This window comes from Megalopta genalis, chromosome 3 (genome assembly GCF_051020955.1).
Source record: "Megalopta genalis isolate 19385.01 chromosome 3, iyMegGena1_principal, whole genome shotgun sequence".
NCBI lineage: Eukaryota > Metazoa > Arthropoda > Insecta > Hymenoptera > Halictidae > Megalopta > Megalopta genalis.
In genome coordinates, this window is record NC_135015.1 from 25644627 (window position 1) to 25667708 (window position 23082).

The 23082-nt window shown below is 44.4% G+C and overlaps 1 protein-coding gene across 3 annotated transcripts in view; it reads right to left on the bottom strand.

The window, feature by feature from the left end:
- The window catches only part of bi (T-box transcription factor bifid), a 208951-nt gene that overhangs the window by 47004 nt on the left and 138865 nt on the right, over positions 1–23082 (bottom strand). The gene's annotated exons all lie outside the window — the stretch shown is intronic.

Genomic DNA, 23082 nt, shown 5'->3' on the forward strand with positions numbered 1-23082 from the left:
AATTAAACGTGTTTGCAGAGGCGTCCGCGGAGTGGCCCAAAAGGTGTCCGCGGGTCCGAGGAAGCGCGAGAGGTGCCCGGGGCCCCGGTAGGAAAGTGGAGAACGGGCCCGTGCAAACACCGGGACTGTCTCCCACGGAGGCAGTAAGTGAGCGAGAGCCCGGTCGCTCGTTCGAAAACATCCGAACGACAAACAGCAAGGAGTTGCGTTTCGAATGACTGTCGTTCGGCGGGCCGTTAATGGAGTTTGCGCGGCGGTCCCTCTGATGTCCGATCGTCGAATCGGGCCGTGTGTCCCCAGGGTCCTCCGAGAAAGGGGCTCCGCGCGGGTGCTTGACACCGAGGGCTGGCCAAACAGGGACGTCCGTGGCTCGAAACTCTGTCGGCTCCCGGGTTTCCGATCGATCCCGGGGACAGTTTTCTGGGGAATCTTGGGACGCGGCCAGTTCGGAGACGCTTCCCGGGGACTTGCAAGCGAAATCGATAATAAGGATATTGGTTTATCGTTGCGCAACCACCGTGACGCGCCTATTCTTAGAGAGCGAGTGCTCGATCGACAACGAAAAAGTCAATGGTCTAAGAATCGACTCTTAAAAAAGCGTAGGAAAGTTAGAGCTCATCTTTTAACGGATAGCTTGAATGCAGAACTCGATGTAATAAACAATGCTAATTTAGCAGCTGGTACGATTTAACAGCGTTTCTTTTGTTATCCATCTTCATAGCTGAAGCGATTCATTAAAAAATATTTAAGTGATTTGGCAGACAATTTAAAAATTTAACAATTTAACTATTTAACTATTTAACTATCTAACTATTTAACTTTTTAACTATTTAACTATTTAACTATTTGACAGTTTTTAAAGAACGAAATTTGTAAGCGAAATAAAAATGTTCGAACACCAACTACGGGATAATTATTATAAATTTTATCTTGTTGCATAAAACTGAAACGTCGAACGCTGTAACATTTAACATAATTTGATACATTGCCGTACCTTTTTATTATTATCATTATTAGCTGTTACTTATCATTGAGATTATTTTTACCGATTTTTATAATCATTGAAAAATCGCTTGATCGATCGAGCGACGGCTTGCTTCGGCCGAGCCGACAGGTTGGTCCCATCGCTAGCTGCGTAAGTGAAAACAGTGGTCGCGATCGAACTCGAAAAAATGCCCGTCCCATTATTGCGTCGACTAATGGCCGACGACGGTAACCGCGGCCACGGAATGGTGGCTACGCGTGGAATCCGAACGATCCCGATGAAAATCCCCGTCGATGTCGGGATTTCTTCGAAAGGCTCGAAGGCCGGCGGAGTCTGTCTTCGTTCACGGCGCTGCCAATTTTTACGGATTCGTTGTTGTTTCGCCGGCCGTTTCATCCCGCGGCCGGCTGACTCATCCCGCCGGGTCAATCGCACACTTTTCCGACCGAAAGGAAATTGTTCGTCGAAACGCTTCACATACTTCTCCGCGAACAATCGATAAGCGTGGAAGTTGCTGCTTCAAAGATCACGGCGAAACGACGGGTCAGTCTGTTTGTATTTTTGGGATTCGTTAAAAAATTTTAAACGTAAACAAATTATATCAAGATATTAAGTACTAATCAAATATATAAGATATTCAATAGTATATGATATAGTATGTGGTGTAATATATGATATAATATAGAATATAATATACGATAAAATATATAATATACTACATGATATAATATAATATAATATATCATATAATATACAATACAATATATGATATAATATATAATACAATATATGGTATAATATGGAATATAATATATGATAAAATATATAATATACTATATGATATAATATGTGATATATTATAATATATCATATAAAATATAATATAATATATCATATAATATACAATATACTGTATGACATAATATATAATATACTGTATGATATAATATACAATATACTGTATGATATAATATATAATATACTGTATGATATAATATACAATATACTGTATAATATAATATATAGTATACTGTATGATATAATATACAATACAATACGTGACATAATATATGATATAATATATAATATGTAATATATAGTAATAAATAAGAATAAATTCTCAATCCAAACGTCAAACAAATTAAATTAATTTCATTTAAAAAAAAATCAAGAAGTAAGCCGAACGAAACCGAACCGAGTTCGACAGAGATTTAACCCTTTCCTGGCGAAGATTCGTTTCAATTACTAAAAAAAGTGCTTCTTTCGAAGAACTAGACAATACCGACAGATTTGAATAATAGAAAAGAAGTGAACCCTGCATTTCCATCGTTTCTTTCTCTCAAGTCGTCGATACGTCGACATTCGTCCTCAAAGAGTACAGAACGATTGTTTCGGTAGCGATCGCGAAACCGGAAATCCACGAAATCACCGTGGTTCCATGTATATGTATAGTCGGATGGCGCCGGGAGAAGGCGGACGTCGAAATCGCGCGGGAATAAGAGAAAGACGGAGGAAGACGGTGCCGCATTATGTTTCGGTAATTGGCCGAATCCGGCGATGTTTTCAATTTGCTCAAAGGCGCCGCTTGTGCCTGCTCTCGGGTGGCGTAGGTGGCCGAAAAGGGAGGGGCCCTGGCCGCCAAAAAACCGAGGCACACGCGCGTCTAGATCCTTGGATCTCTGACGGCTGTTGTGGAAACGCATCCGCGATGCGAGCCGAAACTCTCCGAGCTTCGTTTCATTCGATTCATTTTGCTGGATTTATCCGATGAATTTATCCAATCATTATCACAAGTATATTAACTCCCTGTGTGTTCTCGAGATAATGCTACTTTGGGGCTCTCGATTAGACCTTTGTCCTGGCTGCTTTAAATTAGACTAGGCTAGGGGAACGATGGATTTTTCAAATTGTCAGTAAATTATAAATATTTGAATCTTCTCGTGTAAAACACAGAATTTTGCAAATGAATTTTCTTTACTGATTTCTGATACTTTCTTTGATGGGTACTGATGTTATGAAAATGATAAATTGAGAGTAGAATTTTTGCTATAGATAAAATTAATTTTCACTATAATATTAAAATTATAATATATTATAATATTATTAGTATAATATATAAGCTATGAAACATTATAATATTATTATTATAATATTTTAACTATAATGTATTATAATATTATTAGTATAATATATAAACCCCCCCTGAAACATTATAATATTATTATTATAATATATAAACTATAATATATTATAATATTATTAGTATGATATATAAACCGTGAAACATTATAATATTATTATTATAATATATAAACTATAATATATTATGACATTATTATTATAATATAAAAACTATAATAAATAATGACATTATTATTTTACAATATAAAAACTACAATATATTATAACATTATTATTATAATACATAAACTGCAATATTTTATACATATTTCTATACATAAAATATAATAATTAATTAAGTTATTTGTACAAAAATGTACACATAAATAGCGTCGATCTAATCTTTTATTTATCAGTGCCAATAAAATTTCCGTGCAGCACAATGACTCCGTAGAACGAGATCTCAATGTTTGCAGAATCTGCTCCGAGATCAAAGGGTTAAATATCAACGCTTGCGACACCGTCTACGCTATTGTTGCAGAATTCTTTCTCCTCGCGATCTACACTGGTTGTTGCCGCGTCACGATCTCGTCCCGCCTCCTATACCGGCGCGAAGAGGCCTCGATCGATTTCCGGTTGCTCCTCTCGGAATAGCCGCGCTAACTCGAAATAACCGGCTGAACGTTATAAACACCGATCTGCCGACCGGCCGGCTCGATAAACTCGATACACTCTATAAATAACAATATTCCATAGTCGGCCACAATGGAGCAGCGGGTGCATGTAAACACCGGCGCGATGCAAATCAGGCTATAAACTTCGTTTACGCGGGGGGAGAGAACCGCGGCGAACGTCGGCCTCGCCGTAACGTCGCGTTTTCCACGTTGCGTGCCGGCTAACTTCGCGGCAAACTTCGAGCCCTCCACTCGAGGCTAGTTTCTTCGTTGCAACAATGTTTGCTCCTTCCCGGAAAACTTTCTTCCCCGTCCGTACGGTACCCCTTTCCTTTCCGCGGCCGTAATCGCGGCGAAACTTTCCTGCGCGATCCATTTTGTTCGCCGGCGAGGGCTGTCTCGTTGACAAATTACTTATCGGACTCGGTAAACGCTCCGCGGGGCGGTCGGAATTTTATTTATATTTATTCTATATTTATTGTATATTTATTTGGTATATATTATTTTGCGGGTGGAAATCGTGACGACATCGAACTGCGAACGGATTCGGAGGGAAACGATTAATGAAACGATGATGCTAACGATTGATGGCGGACTGCTTGCTAATTAATGATAATTGGTTTGTGAAAAAGTTTGTAGAGATTTGTAGGAATTTGTAAATAATATTTCGTTGCGCATTTGTAAGAATTCCACTGTGAAATCCTAAAAATCCTAAAAATCCTCGTTATATACATGTCACCAAAATCTTATTGGCAGTTCAGCGAATATTGAACGCTATTTGAAAATTTTTGGAGAATTCACTGATTTTCCCACGTTAGACGCGTATAAAGCTCGCGCAAAGTGAGCTAAATTGCAATTTAGCACGTTCGCTACCAGGGTCACACATTTGCGACGACCACGATTTTTTATTTCACGCGAATAACAACGAATTCATTTTGTGAATATAATTATTGGGAATTGTAACACGTAAAATAATATTTAGAGAAAATTTATAGCTTCGTTTTGACGACATTTTTATCGTATTTTAAAGAAGGATACCGATGTATTTAATACAATAAGAGAGAAAGAATTGTTTAAGCAGAGAAGAATTATTTAAGACAGAAAACGTAACAGTTGTCTAGTTACGTTTTGTAATCGATGCAGGCCATTTTCGTACTTGTGCGAGACAATTTTGTAAAGAACGATGGTGAAATATATGGACGGAATTTTTACGTGACGTACTTTCGTACGCTTTATCTACTTTTTTATTGCACTGTTTGTGCCGCTGTCTCAAACTAAACAGTCAATCTTTTCACATCGTAAAACTGAGAATCCAATTTTAATAGAAACATATTCGATAAGCCTGTAATAATATCTTTACTAGCAACAAACAAATTCATTAAGCATTATACAAATCTCAGAACATTTTCTTACATTGTACAATTAAAAGTTTATCTTCGATAGAAATATATTTTACAAGGATAATTTATATATATACATATAATAGTATCTTTTCCTGCGACAAACGTTCATTAAATAATACAAAAGATTTAGAACACTATTATACACTGTAGAATTAAAAATCTATCTTTAATAGAAATCTATTTTGCAAGTATAATTTATAATAGTATCTTCTCCTGCGACAAACGTTCATTAAATAATACAAAAGATTTAGAACACTTTTATACACTGTAGAATTAAAAATCTATCTTTAATAGAAATCTATTTTGCAAGTATGATTTATAATAATATCGTCGCCAGCGACGAACGTTCATTGAATAATACGAAAGATTTAGAACACTTCAGTACACTGTAAAATTAAAAGTCTATCTTTAATAGAAATCTATTTTGCAAGCATGATTTATAATAATATCGTCGCCAGTGACAAACGTGCATTAAATAGCACAAAAAATTCGGAACAGAACCGAAATTCAGCAAATTAAAAATCTACTCTTCACAGAAATAGAATATTTTCCAAGTATAATTTATAATAATATCTTCTTTTGCGACAAACGTTCATTAAATAGCATAAGAAATTCGGAACAGAACCGAAATTCAGCTAATTAAAAATCTACTCTTCACAGAAATATATCTCCAAGCATAATATTTATAACAATATCTTCGCTTGCTACAAACGTTTATTATCATTCGGTATAAAAACTTCAAATTGAAGATCCGCGATCCGTTTTCAGCCCGAAAGAACAGTGTTCCATAATAGGCGCGTTTACTACCCCTTTTCCCCCGACGTTCCAAAATCATCGCCGGTGGATAACGCGTTAAGAAACAATGATTCCAGTGGAATCGTCGGAAGAGGTTCGTGGACGACGGGGAACGAACGACGGTGAACGGAGTGGAAACGGGTGATGGAACGCGTGGCAAGATTGGTCGAGTGACGAGAGCAGCGGAGACAAAAGGCGTCCGGGCAATCTCGTGATTGTCGGCTATCGTCACCCGGAGGTGGCTCTGATAGAAATTATGATTGGCGGGCTGATCGACGGAGAGCGAGAGAAAGAGAGAGAAAGAGAGGGAGAGGGAGAGAGGGCGAGGGAGAGGGAGACGGAGGGACAGAGAAAGGGAAAGAACGAATTAGGGAACGAGCGGACGTGGCCGAGTGGCTCGGCGTTAAGCAGGAAGCCGTCCCGACGAAGCGGACCCATTAACTGTCCCCCTTCTTCTGCCACGAGATTGCATTTTATCATTTCAACTCATTTTTCAATATGGCTGACACGATCCATCAGTCCAGCTGCCATGGAACACGCTGGGATCCCCTCGCAGCACGGATTTACCACGCGCTGAAAAATCCGAAAGACGGACGTATCGCGACGGGATCGGGACGCGAACGCGACGTAAATTAGAACGACGTTAGAAGATTCCGTCGATTTCTCGAACGATTTCTCTCGGATCGTCGCTTAACCTTCGACCGGTGGCGCGCGTCGATTCGACGGCTCGTCGGTCTGCGGAACGAGCCGTGAAAAAAGTTGCTCCTCGGTAGAAGGTTAATTATCGGACGGCGGACCGTTCTCGCAGCTGGGCGAGCGATGATGCTTTTGCGACGACGACTCGGCTTTGTTTATTAACTTTCTCGAAGGTAATTTCGAAGATTCTTCGCGCGGATTTGTTGGTGGACGGCGAATCTTTCGTGGAAAATCACAGTTTCGTAGGCTGTTTTAGAGAAATTAGAGTCGAAGAAACGCTTCCTTCGTCGACTGAAAGGAATACTGTAATTAAAAAAGAATAAAAGATAACAGAATACTGTCTTCGGGCACAGCGACTCGTTTTTATTGAAACTCGGGGCCGTCGGCGAAAAAAAGGCAGCGGCATAAAAGCGATGGCTTGAGTCTTTTATTTCCAATTTTTCGCCACGATTCGGAGGCAATTCGGAGGTCACGTGACACTATTCGAAGGCAATTCGGAGGCCACATGACACTATTCGAAGGCAATTCGAATGCTTCATGACACGATTCGAAGGTAATTCGGAGGCCACGTGACACTATTCGAAGAGAATTCGGAGGCCACGTGACACGATTCGAAAACAATTCGGAAACCTTATCAATCAACATAGCAATAAATTACATAGGCGTAGCACTAGCACAGGAAAATTCTCAGCAACCCGAGATTTCACATTTCCGAACAAAATTACTATACTCATTTTAAAACAAAAGTGAAAACGCTGTTATACCTTGCCAACTAACGCGTTCCCTTTCATTTCATAAATCCGTCCATGCCATAAATGCATAAAAATCCTCGCTCTGCTATAAATCTTTCTCTTATTCCCAGCACAAGTTTATTTAATTATTCCACCGAAAATTCATAACTTTGTTAACGATTCGAAACGCGCCGGTTTAAAAATGGCCCGGTGACCGCAGTCCGAGGGTTAAATCTTCCCTAGAAACCGGTAGACGGCTCGTTCCCGTCGTGACAAAACGCTCTCCAAGCCGAGAAGATGCTTTAAAGAAAGCGGTTCGCGCGAGGACAGCGTTCCCCTAATTGTAAAATGGCACTCGGCCCTCGGAGGGCTGTCGAGATTTCCCTTCGCCGAGAAGAAGAAGAAGAAGAAGAAGAAGAAGAAGAAGAAGGGGAAAAATGGTTCGACCGAGGACGACCAGGACAGTATAAGACGGCAAGGACAGCGTATCGTCGAATCGGGGCTCTTTCACAACCCTTTAGCCGATTTACCAGTCGGACCGCGAAAATGGCAGCCACCGGTGACGTCGTCGGCTCCCGTCGAGGCGGCTTTCGCCGAGGAATCGCGGCCAACTCGCGCCATTCATCGCGCTGTTTCAGACTCCGCTCGTCGCGGGAAACCGGCGCGGCTGTTCCTCGAGAGTCGGCGAGCAGAGAGAGAGTGAGAGAGAGAGAGAGAGAGAATGACAGAGAATGAGAGAGGGAGTGAAAGAGAAAATGAGAGAGAGAGAAAGGAAATGAGAGAAAGAGAATGCAAGAAAATGAGAAAGAGAAAGAGAATGAGAGAAAATGAGAGAAAGAGGAAGAGAATGAGAGAAAATAACAGAGAGTTAGAGAGAGAGAATGAGAGAAAATAACAGAGTTAGAGACAGAGAGTACAAGAGAAAATGAGAGAAAATGAAAGAGAGTGAGAGAGAGAGAGAGGGAATGAGAGAAAATAACAGAAAGTTAGAGAGAGAGAGAGAGAATGAGAGAAAATAACAGAAAGTTAGAGACAGAGAGTACGAGAGAAAATGAGAGAGTGTGAAAGAGAGAGAAAGAGAGAAAATGGGAGAAAATGAAAGAGAGTGATAGAGAGAAAATAAGAGAAAATTCCACAGTGTGAGAGAGAGGAAGAGAGAGAATGAGAGAAAATGCCAGAGAGTGAGAGAGAGAGAGAAAAGGAGAGAATGACAGAAAATGCCAGAGAGTGAGAGAGAGAGAGAGAGAGAGGGAGAGAGAGTGAAAGAGAGAGAGAATGAGAGAGAGAGAGTTCGGGAAAACAGGCCGCCGAGGGTAGACGCGGTAGCGAAAGGGTGGGAGAGGGCGGAAAGCTTGGTCAGAGGGTGGTTTCCGGAAGAGCGAGGCGCGCGTCAAAGAAGCGGCGCTCGTCGCACACCTTTCCCAGCCGCGATTGTGCGAGGAATCCGCGTAATTAAGCGGCTTGTTGCTCGGCTCGCAGCCACTCGCGAAGCCTCGCGCAAGAAACGAGATGAAGAAGTGGTCTCCGGGTCTGGGTTAGACGCGCTCGAGGATTCACCGAGAGGGCGCCAAGCTGGTTGCCACCAGAGGGACTCTGCTCGCTCTCGTTCGCCGTGCTCGCCCAACGGATCTCCGAATTTCGGCCGTCATCGACGGTTCCGAACCTCTCGAAACGCGACCGTTCGAAATATTTGTCGGAGCTTTATCCAGCCTAATTCTCATTTTCATACTCGGAGTCGTCGTTAGACTGCATCTTAGAATGCGGATCTTATGCATTCGTGAAGAAAAAGATCGCGCAACAAATGCAGAACGATAGAGAAGGATTAAAGGAATTTAAGAACGTCGATGCATCGATAGATTATTATTATTAACGAACTTCTAACTCCGATTATAGTGAGTTCTCAGTGAATTCTAATCGACGCTCGGATTGTACGAAAAAATGGACAATTTGGGAAGAGGAGATACGATTATTCGAGCCTTGGGGTTCCTTTTTTATAGTTACCAATTCTCGATCAATTGTCGTTAAAACTAAATTAAATAGAAATAAATAATCGGTCTCCTGTTCCAGAAATTGTCCATTTTCGTGCCCGATCTGAGCGTCAATTAGGAAGAATTCACAACTGCCTCTTGCTATTTGTGTAGACAATTTTGAGTTTGCATAAAGATCCAGTTATTTATTATATATATATATATATATATATATATATATATATATATATATATATATATATAGTTATATATTAGTTATATATTTCATATTATTATATTAGTTATATATTATTAAATTCTCCCTAATTAACGCTGAGATTGCGCACAAAAATGGACCATTTGAGAAGAGAAAATACGATTATTTGTGTGTTGCGATTCGTTTTTATAATTGTTGAAGATCGGTAACTATAAAAACGAGCTGCATGGTTCGAATAATCGTATCCCAATAATCTGAGCGTCAATTAAGAAGAATCTACTGTAACGGTCCAGATCCAGTCATTAAACGTCCAATTATCACATATTTGCGATCTATTCCACCAAACTTCAAGTTACCAAGAAGAATAAGAAGAAGAAGAAGAGGATCATTCGATTACAATATCCTAAGATCCCAGATCATTCGATCATAACATTAAAAGATTTCCAAGAAGGATCATTCCACCAGAGCGCCCCTTCCGTCCTCCACGGTGCAACGGCAGCCGCGACAGGGTTAATTGGGGTGTCGTCGTAGTATCGGGGCAGAGGCGTGTGATTCCATCAACCGGCGATGATCGCGGCAGATGCCATCGCGTGGTCGACTGATGAAGGTATACACATCAGCGGCGAATCAATTTCCAGCGGGGCCGCACAATGAATCAAATCCCAAATAGGCCCGAACCCGGAAGCCGGTGGCCCCTTCGGACAGGGACACAATGAGAGCCCCGAAAACCATCAGCGTAGAGGAGCGAGGCGAATCTCGGGACGAGGAATCAGCCACGGGTCGAAGGTGGCCCAATCAGCTCGGCTACTCGAAAAACCAGAAACCCTGTCTCCGTCCTTCTCCCGGCTGCTCCTCGTCTCCCAGCGATGATGATGGCGTGCTGCGTGGCCTACGGGCTATGGTTTGCTGGTTCGTCGATTCCTCTTTCTCTCTCTTTCTCTTTTTCTCTCTCTCGTTCTCGCTCTCGGTTCCCCCTTTTTCTTGGTCCGCGAGCGAGGCGAGGGCAACTGGAGATGATGGATCCAGGTGAAGGGAGGGGAACGGATGGCTGGCTCGGTGTATAGGCAGATATAATGTAGCCAGCTGTAGGCAGTCGGTAATCACATGTTTGTTTAACCTCCAGAACCCCTCATCTTTCGAGTCGCCCCCTCGAGCAGCCCAGAACCGGGCCACCCCGAGCCTAGCTCGCAAACAAAGATGTCGCTTCTTCTTTCTCGTTTTGCCTCCTCGGACGATCCTCGTTCCGCGCGCGTCCGCGTCCGCGTCCTTTCTCTCTTCCCTGGGAGAGAGAGGAGGTCTCTCTGCCTCTCTCTCTCTCTCTCTCTCTCTCTCTCTTGCCCCCTTCGCCCCGCGCACGGCCCATCGGCCCGGTTGGACGCTGGTCGATCTTCGGGCGCCAGCCGAGAGTGATGGATGACCTCGGCCCATGCCGCGCATTAATGGACCCGGGATTTCACGCGTCCCTGGCGCCCGTGGACCACGGATTAGCCGCGGTTTTCACGCACCCGGAGGAGCTTCTCGCTCCCGAAAACTGGACCCGGCAACCGTGAAACGGGTTTCCGTACGCTCGCGACCAATTTCAAGACTCTGTCGCTGTGCTTTCGATCGGATCGCAATATTTGCGATGGCTGCGTTTAGGGCGGGGTGCTCGCTGAATCGATCCGAGGCGAGCCGAAACAAGCTTTGCCGAATTGCAGAAGCTTTCGCGCGTGTTTACGCCTCGGCGAATATTCTAATTCTTTGATTATGCGAATTGGAAGTTGCTAGTTGGTTTCTTTTTATTTTCGATGAATTATTTATACAACCCCCCCCCCTCCATTATTGTATTGCGAGACTTTTTGGGACACCATGTAGAATAGTTGGTCGAGGTTTAATCGAGGCCCTTCAGTAGGATGTTTTATTATCGGCTCGAACAATTAAAAATCGAAATAACGAAGATAGAGGAAAATGCAGTTCGGTTAATCGAGGTTCCACTGTAATTATTGATATAGTTCATGATGGAAAATGCACAATCGAGACATCTTTTGGTCCATCGACGATATTGGTCGCGTGATCTATTTCGTCACAGTGTCGAGTATGCCTGAGTATACATATACACTCCACTCCAAAAGTATTGGGACATCGACAGAAAATTAAATGAATTTGAGAAACCGATAGGAAATTGTTATAATTGCTTCAATATATCCCAAAGCTAATGGTATGAAACTGTATATATATTCTTCTTGCATTATAATAAAAATAAGATCAATCTTATAAAAGAAAATTAAATTTTCTCTTCGACGATGTATCCATCTCGTTTTTATAATTATTTTTGTTCCTATTTGATTCCATGTACGTTGTAATATATTCTATAGACAGACCGTTTATTTTGAAAGTGGTGCCAGTCCATTTTTTCCAAAAAATGGAACATCACGTAATTTGTAATTAATTTACTGTAACCTTTTTATTTACAACTAAAACAATAAACCTTTCAAAATAAACGATCCATATACCGAAAACGCATCCCACGAAATGTATTCAGCTCGCTGAACAAAATGCAACAAACGGGTGAGCTAATTGTTTAAGCAACAAACACTTGTAACTCGATATACATTTTCAACAATACGATGCCATGAAACTCGATACTGAACATAAAAAGCACTGGCTAAACTGAACAAGAAAAATCACAGATTAAAATCTTTATTAAATCAGCAAGTGTCCCAATACGTGCGATAGCGACATTACATCATAGTTAACCCCTTGTCGTACCACATTTTCTTCACAAATTCTTGACAAAATTCACAAATTCTTGGTCGCAATAATATTTTCGAACGAAAAGGAACCTCCTATTTACTGTATGTATGACTCAACTGTGTATGTGTATGTGTGTGTGACTTTAGACTCGACGTCTAAATATCGGTGACAAGAGAACAGACTTCGCGATCCAAGCTTGAAACAGCGGAAGAACATTCGCGCGTAAACAGCTTATTACTGGAAATCTCCGCTTCGAATCTAACTCATTGAGGAACGGCAACGACTTAATCGTAAATCTCGTGGAGAAATCTAAGCTGGAAATATGGAAGCCGTTCGAGTTCCGAAGCCGAATGGAAAGAGACGTCGCGCGCCGCGATCACGACGAAGCGGACGTTTCCGGCATTACGGCTAAAACTCTGTCGCCGGCAATCGAGAGGAAGTTTAAGGATGACGACCGGGACGATCGCGGGGATCAGCCGAAGGATCGGAGGCGCGTTCCGGGGAACTTCTGTTCGCATGTTGCCGATACCGAGCCGATCTCCTATCGAGCCGGCCCGGCTGGCAACAGGCGAGGCCGCGGCTGAAACGGAGTCGGTTCCCGCGGATCGGTAACCCTCGATCCCCGGTTTTTACAATCCGCTCGGTTTCGCAGTAAAGCCTGGAATTCCACGGAAGAAATCGGGAAGCTCGCCGGCGCGGCCGGCGTGCCTCTCCTCTCTCGCAATTATGCATGATGATAAGGCAACTTCCGTCGGGAACGGGCCGGATCACCGCGGCGCTCGATAACGGCCGCAGTAATTCCTGTTGCGCGGCCGATCCCGGCCGTAATGTAGTCATAAGTACCCGCAACGAATTTCCGAGTGTGCGTCTCGAACGTGCCCGTGTTGCCGTGGATCCTCTCTTGCCGTGGATCCTCTCTTGCCGTGCTGCCGCAGCCTCTGGCAACCTCGCCGAAAACATGGCTCCCTCTGTTCTTACCGTTCGCGCGAACATTTCTCGGGCCGGACGGAAATCTAACGAAGACGCGTGTTCCGCGACGCTTTTTTATTTCTTCTCTTTTTTCTCTGCTTTTTTCATCGACCGTCGAAATATTGTCTGCTCGATCGAACATCCACCGGTGCGGTTCTTATATCGTCGAGGCTTTTAGGTTGTGTTCCGGCGGAATTATATACAGGGTGGACACCAAGGAACGCGATCTCGGCTGAATTTATTCAATTTATTCTGCTGTCTCTGTGGTTCCATCGGATCTCTTTTCAGACGAAATAACGAGGTTTAATGCCTCCTCGAGGCACGATGCGATGTATTGGATTTATGTTATACAGGGTGGCCCAACATTGTGGTACTTGCTGGAAATTGGGGGCTTTTCATTCTTGAAGTAACTTGTTGAGGGAGTATCGGTTTTAATTTATTGATAATTGGTGAACGAAATCGCAAATTGCATTTTCTATAAGGAAAAAGTTACTTTGAATGACTGCCGGTCTAAATGTTCATAATTTATGGCATTTATGACATGCGAGTGACTCTCTCGCAATTCAGAAGTAAAGGGAACTCGAGATCCTTTGAACAAAATTTTTCTTTTCGGAAAACGCATCCTACTAGCCGCAGTAAATGATGCAAATTTTTTCCTATCTTTCACGCGTGTGTCAATTACTGCGGTGTGTGGCGAAGCGTCGCAGTAATCGACACATATCGATGGAACTATTAAAAAATGCGCCAGTTACGGTGGCTAGTAGGATTCATTTTCCCAAAAAATGTTCTTGGAAGCATTATCGACCAAGTATTAACAAAAAAAGAATCGTTTTTCGCTGAATTGATGTGAGTGAAAGTTAGTCAGTTCGATTTTTGATGAAAATTAGTCAACTTTGATAAACGACAACTCTGCGAAAAATCATCGTAGGACGGTGAATCTTTTTTCAATTTAAAGCTTGAAACTTCTACTTTAAGACGCATTTTCTCAATTCTATGCTTGACGCATATTCTCGCCACGGTAACTCTTCAAATATGAGGCCACGTCCGTCGCGTTGAAAATTGCAAGGGTCACTTCAAAGTGTTGTAACTTCGCAAAAAAAAATCGCAGCTGCGTTTCTCTTTTTTTAAATTAAAGAGAAAGAAACGAACTTCGTTCCACCGTAAACGGCATCTCCGAAAAAAATTTTAAAAATCCCTGCTCATGCGATAAAGTTCGCGAAACTGGGAGGAGCTTGAGATTCGACTCAAAGCTTCGGTGCTTTGCGAGAGATTTGGTTGCATTCAATCGGCTAAAGCAGGATACCGAATTCTAGCAACACACTGCAATCAAGCAGAAGACACGGTGCTCTCAACGGAGCTAAAGTAGTATCAAGAGACATCGTTCGATAAACTGCGAAAAAGCATCGGCGACATCCAAGCACCCTGATCCCATCACCAAGGACAGAGTCTTGTCGAACATCCACTCTTGAACGCCCTTCTCAAGTTTTTCGAATCGTCGAACTGGCCAATTAATCGAGTCTTTTCGACCGATAATCAACGAACAGGCTCCTCAACAATAATAATTAGAGCCAGCACATGCAGACAGAGTTACAATCGCGTCTTATATTTATGAAGCAAACTGCGACGCTCGCGTAACGCTGCGAAGAAGATAATTTCAAGCTGAACGGGGTAGACGTAACTGAACGGCCAAGAGCGTCGTGGCAGCTTGATTAGCGTGGCGTCCATGTTGCAAGCAGGAATTAGCCGGGGTTCGCGGCGGGCGAAGTTTGCCGGTCGAGGTGGACTACCAAGTTGTGCCCGACGAAATTGGCATCGACGGGACGCGGAGAAGCGAAGCGGCCAGGATCGGCGGTGGTCGCACGACGTTGTTCGACGGCCGGGCAGAAGGGGACCGGAGAAGGCGGAGCACCCTGGCGCCATGTCGCGGGGGGTCCACGGCACCCACACGGCAACGGTTCCCGATGGCGATCGTGTCGAGGCCGGGTAGACGAGCCGGAGGACGCTGACCAACACATGGAAGGGCAAACAGGGAGGGCGCACACCGACGCCGGCACGGTTATTAACCGTGGACTCTATCGCTGGAGGTGTGCTGATGGAGGCTGAGATTTGTGATTTAGATGAGCTCACCTCGGGACAACGCCAAGCCGTGCCGCCCCCCGCACCACCGTTCTGGCTCCGCTCGATCCCCGAGGGCTTTGTTTTAACTGTTCAAAGTTTCAGCTGCGGCGGCGGCAGGCCCTTAACTAGTCGCGGCCAGGTATACAACGACCCCGGGGGACCCCTTTCCGCGGCACCGTCTCGGAGAGGATGGCCCGAGTTGATAGAGGCTCGCGTTGGGGGTTCCAGGATCTTGGAGGAACGTCCTCGAGAAGACTGGTCCACTCCGGGAATTTGAATATGGGCCGGCTACCCTTTTTCTCTGTTTTCGGGGCCGTTTCTCATTGTCCCTTGCGGAGCACGCGCTCGACGGAACCTTTCTGCTGTACGAAATAACTGGCGTTCACTTGCTCGATTCGTCTCGCCAGGTCTGCCTTAGGTTTGTGTTAGGTTTGTATTAGGTATGCGACGGTAAGTCTGCGTTAGGTCTGCGTTACGTTTGCATTAGGTCTGCATTTTAGGTCTGCGTTAGATTTGTGGCGGTAGGTTTGCGTTAGGTCTGTGACATTAGGTCTGCCTTAGGTCTGTGGCGTTAGGTCTGCTTTTTAGGTCTGCGTTAGGTCTGCGTTACGTTTGTATTGGGTCTGCATTTTAGGTCTGCGTTAAATTTGTGGCGTTAAGTCTGCGTTACGTTTGTATTGAGTCTGCATTTTAGGTCTGTGTTATGTCTGCGTTAGGTCTGTGGCATTAGGTCTGCCTTAGATCTGTGGCGTTAGGTCTGCATTTTAAGTCTGTATTAGATCTGCGTTATGTCTGCGTTAAGTCTGCATTTTAGGTCTGCGTTAGGTCTGTGTTAGGTCTGCGTTAGATCTGTGGCATTAGGTCTGCGTTAAGTCTGCATTTTAGGTCTGTGATTGGTTTGCGTTTTAGGTCTACGTTTTAGGTCTGCGTTTGGTCTGTTTTAGGTATGAATTAACTTTGTAGTTAAGGTAGCTCTTAAATGAGCTAGTAAATGATTGCCGAAGGTCCTTTTGCAGTGAGATCTACCTGGATGTCCACAGATCTTAAAAAGCTAAACTGATCTGCACTAAACTAGGTTTGCGTATGCTCTGCTTTAAGTACGGGTTAACTTGGTAGTTAAGTTAGTCTCTAGACGAGCTAATAAACGACTGCTGAAACGACTGCCTCTTACAGTGAGATCCACCTGATAGTCTTAAGGTCTTAAGAAGCTAAACAAAGTCTAAACAAAGTCTAAACTAAACTAGCCTTGCGTTCGCTCTGAGTTTAGTCTGGATCAGGATTAGGTCGAGGACCCGAGTTAAGTTAAATCTGGACTAAATTTGACTGTTAACACGCCTCCTCTGTGCGAGGTTATGTCAAGGACTACCAAAGGTCCCCTCGCGCCTCGCAGCAAGATCTATCAAGCCGTCGAAAAGTCTTAAGAATTTAACTAGCTACCTAAGTCCGGGTTAGGTGTTCCTGGGCCGTGTCGATCGCTCGGACTACACTGGGAACCGGTGGCCGCGGAGAACGCGTTCACGTCGCGACGGCTTTCCGCCGCTTCATTTTTTTCTATTTTCAATCGCACCTATAGCGCGTCGAGGCGACGCGCCAGCTGACGGGCTCGGTGCTAAAGGCGATGAAAAAATAATAACGCTCGGACGCCGATCAACGATTTATTCACGAGCGCCGACAGACCGATTCCTTGCAGGTGACGGCGTATGTAAAACGCCGCGACAGGTAATCATTTATCACAAAGCTAGATTGGCCTCCGTCTCTCGCTTACCTCTGTCGCGTTATCTATCATCGGCGGCTATTTCGGTACGATCGACGGAGAAGCCTACTATCCGTCGGACTCCCGATGCTTTAGCTTCCCAGTAAACTGTAAGATGCTCGCGTTTTGCACCTCTGTTATTCTATTCTCGACGAATGCACGCGGTATCGCACTCCCTTCTGCAACGTTCCGCGGTGTTCTAGACTACGCCTACGCAGTTGAGCGACCACATTTCGATGCAATACCGAATTGTGACGAAGACATAGGTATCAAACAGAATCGAGATACCTTTTGCGATGCTTGCTCGAAAATATCGACGCAAGGAATATCGATGCTAGAAGAAAGGAAGTTGTCATTACTGGTGAACGTTTTCTGACAAACGACCGTTCCTGACGTATCGAACGAGGAACGATACTTTCGGAATGTATCGGAGAATCTTTGATTCAATGCAGTGTTGGTGTGGGATCGTTTTAACCAGTTAGCTGTGGCGTCTTTTTTCTTTTTTTGTCGCGAGAATCAAGCGATGACGAGTATACTCGTCGTGACAGAAAATATTGTCATTTCTCTATGACGAGTATAGTCGTCGTGACAGAAAATACTGTTACTTTTTCGTGACGAGTATACTCGTCGTGACAGAAAATACTGTTACTTCTTCGTGACGAGTATACTCGTCGTGACAGAAAATACTGTCACTTCTCTATGACGAGTGTATTCGTCGTGGCAGAAAATACTGCTATTTCCCCCATGACGAGTATACTCGTGATACAAAATACTGTCGCTTCTCTATGACGAGTGTATTCGTCGTGGCAGAAAATACTGCTATTTCCCCCATGACGAGCATACTCGTCATGATACAAAATACTGTCACTTCTCTATGACGAGTATTCTCGTCGTGACAGAAAATACTGCTATTTTCCCCATGACGAGTGTACTCGTCGTGACACAAAATACTGTCACTTATCTATGACGAGTGTATTCGTCGTGACAGAAAATACTGCTATTTCCCCCGTGACGAGTGTACTCGTCGTGATACAAAATACTGTCACTTCTCTATGACGAGTATACTCGTCATGACACAAAATATTGCGACTTCTCTATGACGAGTATACTCGTCGTGACACAAAATATTACGACTTCTCTATGACGAGTATACTCGTCGTGACACAAAATATTGCCACTTCTGTATGACGAGTATACTCGTCATAGCACAAAATATTGCCACTTCTCTACAACTAGTATACTCGTCATGACACAAAGTATTGCCACTCTCTATGACGAGTATACTCGTCATGATACAAAATACTGTCAACTATAGTTCATGACGAGTATACTCGTCAAACACAGCTAACTATTTAAGAAATCTCCGTAACGACAAGTGATACCAAATACCTAAAATTTTGATAAATATCGATGCCTGCTATTAAGTACTTCGCTATCGAATTAATCGAGCACTGAATAATTCTAGGAATAATTCCTGGAAAAGGCGAACCGACTGCGACGACTCGGCCCAGTAAATCGCGAAATTCGGTGTGCCCGGCGCGAAATTCGAACGCGCCGTCGAGGAGTGATCGCGATAGGAGAAGACGTCGCGTCGTCGGCGTCTCCTATCTATTTCAGGATTCCGGCTCGCCGAGGGTACGGGTCTCTCCCGTCCTTCCAGGAAGATGGAAACGGGATCCGGCGAGCCGGGGACGCGCGTCGATTTAATCGGTAGCCGGGAAAGGGGTCGCATAAATAAGATCTATCTCGCGTGGAACACGGGAATCCTTTACCGCGTAGATAAAAGCCCCTGGACACCCCGTAGATAAGGCCGAGCCTTTCATCGCGCCGCCTCACGGCCCCCGGAGCCCTCGATAAACTGTCCAACGCGGCCCGGCTCCGCTCGGCTCTGCTTGGATCCGCTCGAACGTAGCACAGTGGTCCGACCGAGCACCGATCCGTGGCCAAAAGTCAATTTTTCGCAACTTTCGCGTTCAACTCTTTCGGAAAGCTGGCAACGACGATTTAAAGGAGCTGATTTTTTAGAGCAATTATTATAGATCGTCAATATATAAAATTGCACTGTGTTATTTTGTTGGCAAGTTGCGACATTTCTTTATCGTACTTATGAACTTCGCAGTGCATTTAAATCTAAGCTTCAGCAGGATTTATAGAAAAACTGTCAAAACTTGTTAAAACTGGACTTGCTCCATATGGAAGCCGATTCAATCGTTACCAAGGCCATATAAATTTAAAGTTTATTACTCAGCGTACCCTAATCGCGCTCGTCGCTCGACGCTCGCATCAATTCCAAAACAAACCGCGACGTTTCAGACGTTTCCGACGATCGGACGAAAAAATGTTTCCAACGAAAGTTGCTCAGTATTCGCTTCTCTATAAACTAGAATATAAAAGTTCCCAAGAAAAAGCTTCTTTCTCGCAAAAAATGCTGATCATCTGGACTTTTCAAATGTTGATATATACCTTTGACTGGATATTATAGTAGCCGGCGTCGAGACGAATTCAACGACCTACGGCACCATGACCTTGAACCTTGAAACAACGCTGAAATAATTTTGGCCAGGCACCGCGGCTTCGCCGGACCGCCGCGCCGCACCGCGCCGCGCGTCGTCCGCGTTCCTTGAATCCCACCGGGTAGGCAAAGACGGGCTGCCGCTCTCTCCTCGGCGTTTCTCGCCTCGACCGTTGCCTGCCGATCTAATCTCGATACTTTGCTCCGAGTGGCGAGCGTGATATTGAATTTTAATGCGGGCTACTTTGTGCCGCGGCGCGGCCGCGCCGCGAGCGTGCTCCCGTTCGATTAACTCTTTGAACCCCGGTTCACCGGGGGGGCCCGTCGCCGCCGCCGCCGCGAAAAGCATCTTTGCGGACCGCGTGGGAGACCGAGGGCTGCACACGGATCGATTCCGGGACGAAAACGAAGGGGAAATCCGCGTCGCGTGCATCCGCGGCGCAGCGTCTGGCGATCGGTATGCCACTCGCGCGGACGCTGCTCCGTCTAACTAAAGGCGGGCCACCTTTATTGGCACCGACGGGCATTAACATTAATGCCGGAGCCCATTGTGCGCTCGGTGTCCTCAGATTGAAGGTGAGATCGCGGGACGCCGCGGCAAAAGTGGAACTCGGTTGCGTCCGCTCGACGGCGGCCATCTTTGGGCCGGCCCGTTGTCCCAGAAACAGGCGCATCCTATGCAAACCGGTGACTGCAACCGACGATGCTCACTCGGACGGACTGGAGAAACGATTGTTTATTTGTTTATGGACGGGACAATGGAACTTTTCGTAAGGAGAAATATTGGAGAATCGAAGCTCTTGGAATTATGACAGATCTTTTTCAGCGGGAATCATGTTGTGGTGTGAATAGGTACGGGGGTTTCTTTAAGTGCAATGTTTTAGAGATAATGGCCAGTTAGGTGAGTTAATTGATATGTGCATAGTTTGGTGAGTTAGGTAGGTTTATAATTTGATGGGTTGGATAAGTTTGTGGTTGCAACTGCTGGACTGCAAGTCTGGGATTGCAATTTTTGGATTAAAATTCTTGGTTTGCAAGTCTGGGATTGCAATTCTTAGATTGCAATTCTGGGATTGCAATTCTGGGATTGCAATTCTTCGATTGCAATTCTTGGATTGCAACTGCAACTCTTGGATTGTAACTTTTAGATCACAATTTTTGGATTGCAACTTTTGGATTGCAATTCTTGGATTGCAAGTCTGGGATTGCAATTCTTGTATTGCAACTTTGGAATCACAATTCTTGGATTGCAAATCTGGGATTGAAATTCTTGGATTACAAATCTGGGATTGCAATTCTTGGATTGTAAGTCTGGGATTGCAATTCTTGGATTGAAATTATTGGATTGCAATTGTTGGATCACAATATATGGATAGCAACTGCAACTCTTGGATTGTAACTTCTAGATTGCAATTTTTGGATTGCAACTTTTGGATTGCAACTCTTGGACTACAATTCCTGGATTGCAATTCTTGGATTGCAATTCTTGGATTGCAAATCTGGGATTGCAATTATTGGATTGCTACTTTTGGATTGTAAATCTTGGATTGCAATTCTTGGATTGCTACTTTTGGATTGCAACTCTCGGATCGTAATTCTTTTATCGCAACTCTTGAATTGCAACTCTCAGATCGCAACCGCAGTCGCCGCACTAACATTTACACCGCGACCCTCGGCATCGTAACTCTCGAATGATTTTAAATCGCGGTGAATCGTATCGTTCGCCGTTCGATAATCAAAAATCCGCACCTGGACATCCGATCGAGAGCCCCGTTGATGCCCAATTAAAATTTAGGCCCGAACGGCCCGCGCGAACGACGCCGGCGAAAGAAGCGGCAAACGAGAAAACCGGCGGGTTTCCCACGGAGGCGCCACCCACGGCGGGGTGCTCGACCAGGTAGGTACGAGGCTGGAAACACACGACGGGGCAACATCGAGCGAGTTAGGCCTCGTCGCGGCTAACGAGTCCTTATGGAAATACGTCGGAGCATAATGACCCGGTGTAATGGGGATGATGCCCACCTACCGGCCAGAAAATTCCGGGCCGGAAAGGGGAACGAACGAGCCCCGAGTTTCGGAGCGGAGCTGCCTCTCGAAACCGAGTCACCGTCCGACCGCAGGCTTCTAATGTAAGTACTGGCATTTAGCCGGCCGTCACGCTAAATGCCACACTATTACCGCGTGCCGATACCTAGAGATACTGGCTGCTAACTGGCCGCCGCTCGAACCGCTCGCCTCTCCTTCTCTCTCTCTCTCTCTCTCTCTTTCTCTCTCTCTTCGACTCTCTCGTTTACTGACTCACCGTCTCTCTATCGTGGGATATCTCGAACAGAGAGGATTTCGGCGCACCGGATTTGCCCGGTCGTTGCGCGGACCTTGATCTTTATGGACTGATTTCGCGGAGAGCACAGAATCATCCGCTGTATCAGCGGCTGATATCGAAGGAAGATCGAATCGTTCGCGAATGTTTCGTCGGGCTTTAGGGAACGCGGGATCCCGCATGCACTCGCGCGTCGATTGAGATTAATGGGAGCTGGTGGAAGATTGGGAGCAAGCTGAGATCTAGGAGGTACAGTAATGTCTCCCTTACTGACGCTCGGATTGTCCACTAAAATGGACAATTTTGGGAAGAGGAGATACGATTATTCGAGCCTCGCGGCTCGTTTTTATAATTGTGAACAATTTATAACTATAAAAATAAACCGCAAGGCTCGAACAATCGTATCTCCTCTTCCCAAATTGTCCATTTTTGTGCGCAATCTGGGCATCAATTACAGAGACATTAATGTATTGGGTGCTAAAACACGACACCTGGCGGTTCAGAAAATTTGATGAAATTGGTTCAAAGAATGGCTGTGTAATTCGTTTGATTTGTTAGTTCGCTTCTTGGCTACGAGAAGCGGATTCAAGGGGTAAATGAATTTGTTTATTTACTAAAATGGATGGTACAAACATAATCTTTTTTTAATGCTGAATGTTTATGATTAAACCAGCGTCTGTCATATGCTAGTCAATGCACAGATTAGTCTCTTAGCATTTTATGTATCTCTGTGCCGTGTGTTTGTTTAAACAGTGATACAAAAAGATCGATAAAGCTTGCAAATAAAATATAATAAAATGAATACAAATCTCTCTATCGTTACAAAATCATTGATTATTTCTCGCCAAATACCTAACTACCGCTACGGGATGAGAAAATTCCGCGAGAAAATACGCGCTTAAAACGTGTTAATCGAACGAATTTTCCATACAGACGATCGCTAATATTAAAAACGAATATATATATTTCAATTCGATCGATTCTTCGAAACGAAGATCATAAATTCTAGCGACAAGCAGCGCGCATCGTTCGAATAAAACAGCCGAATTTCCAGCGGCCGATCAAGCAACGACCGAATTCTCTCGTAG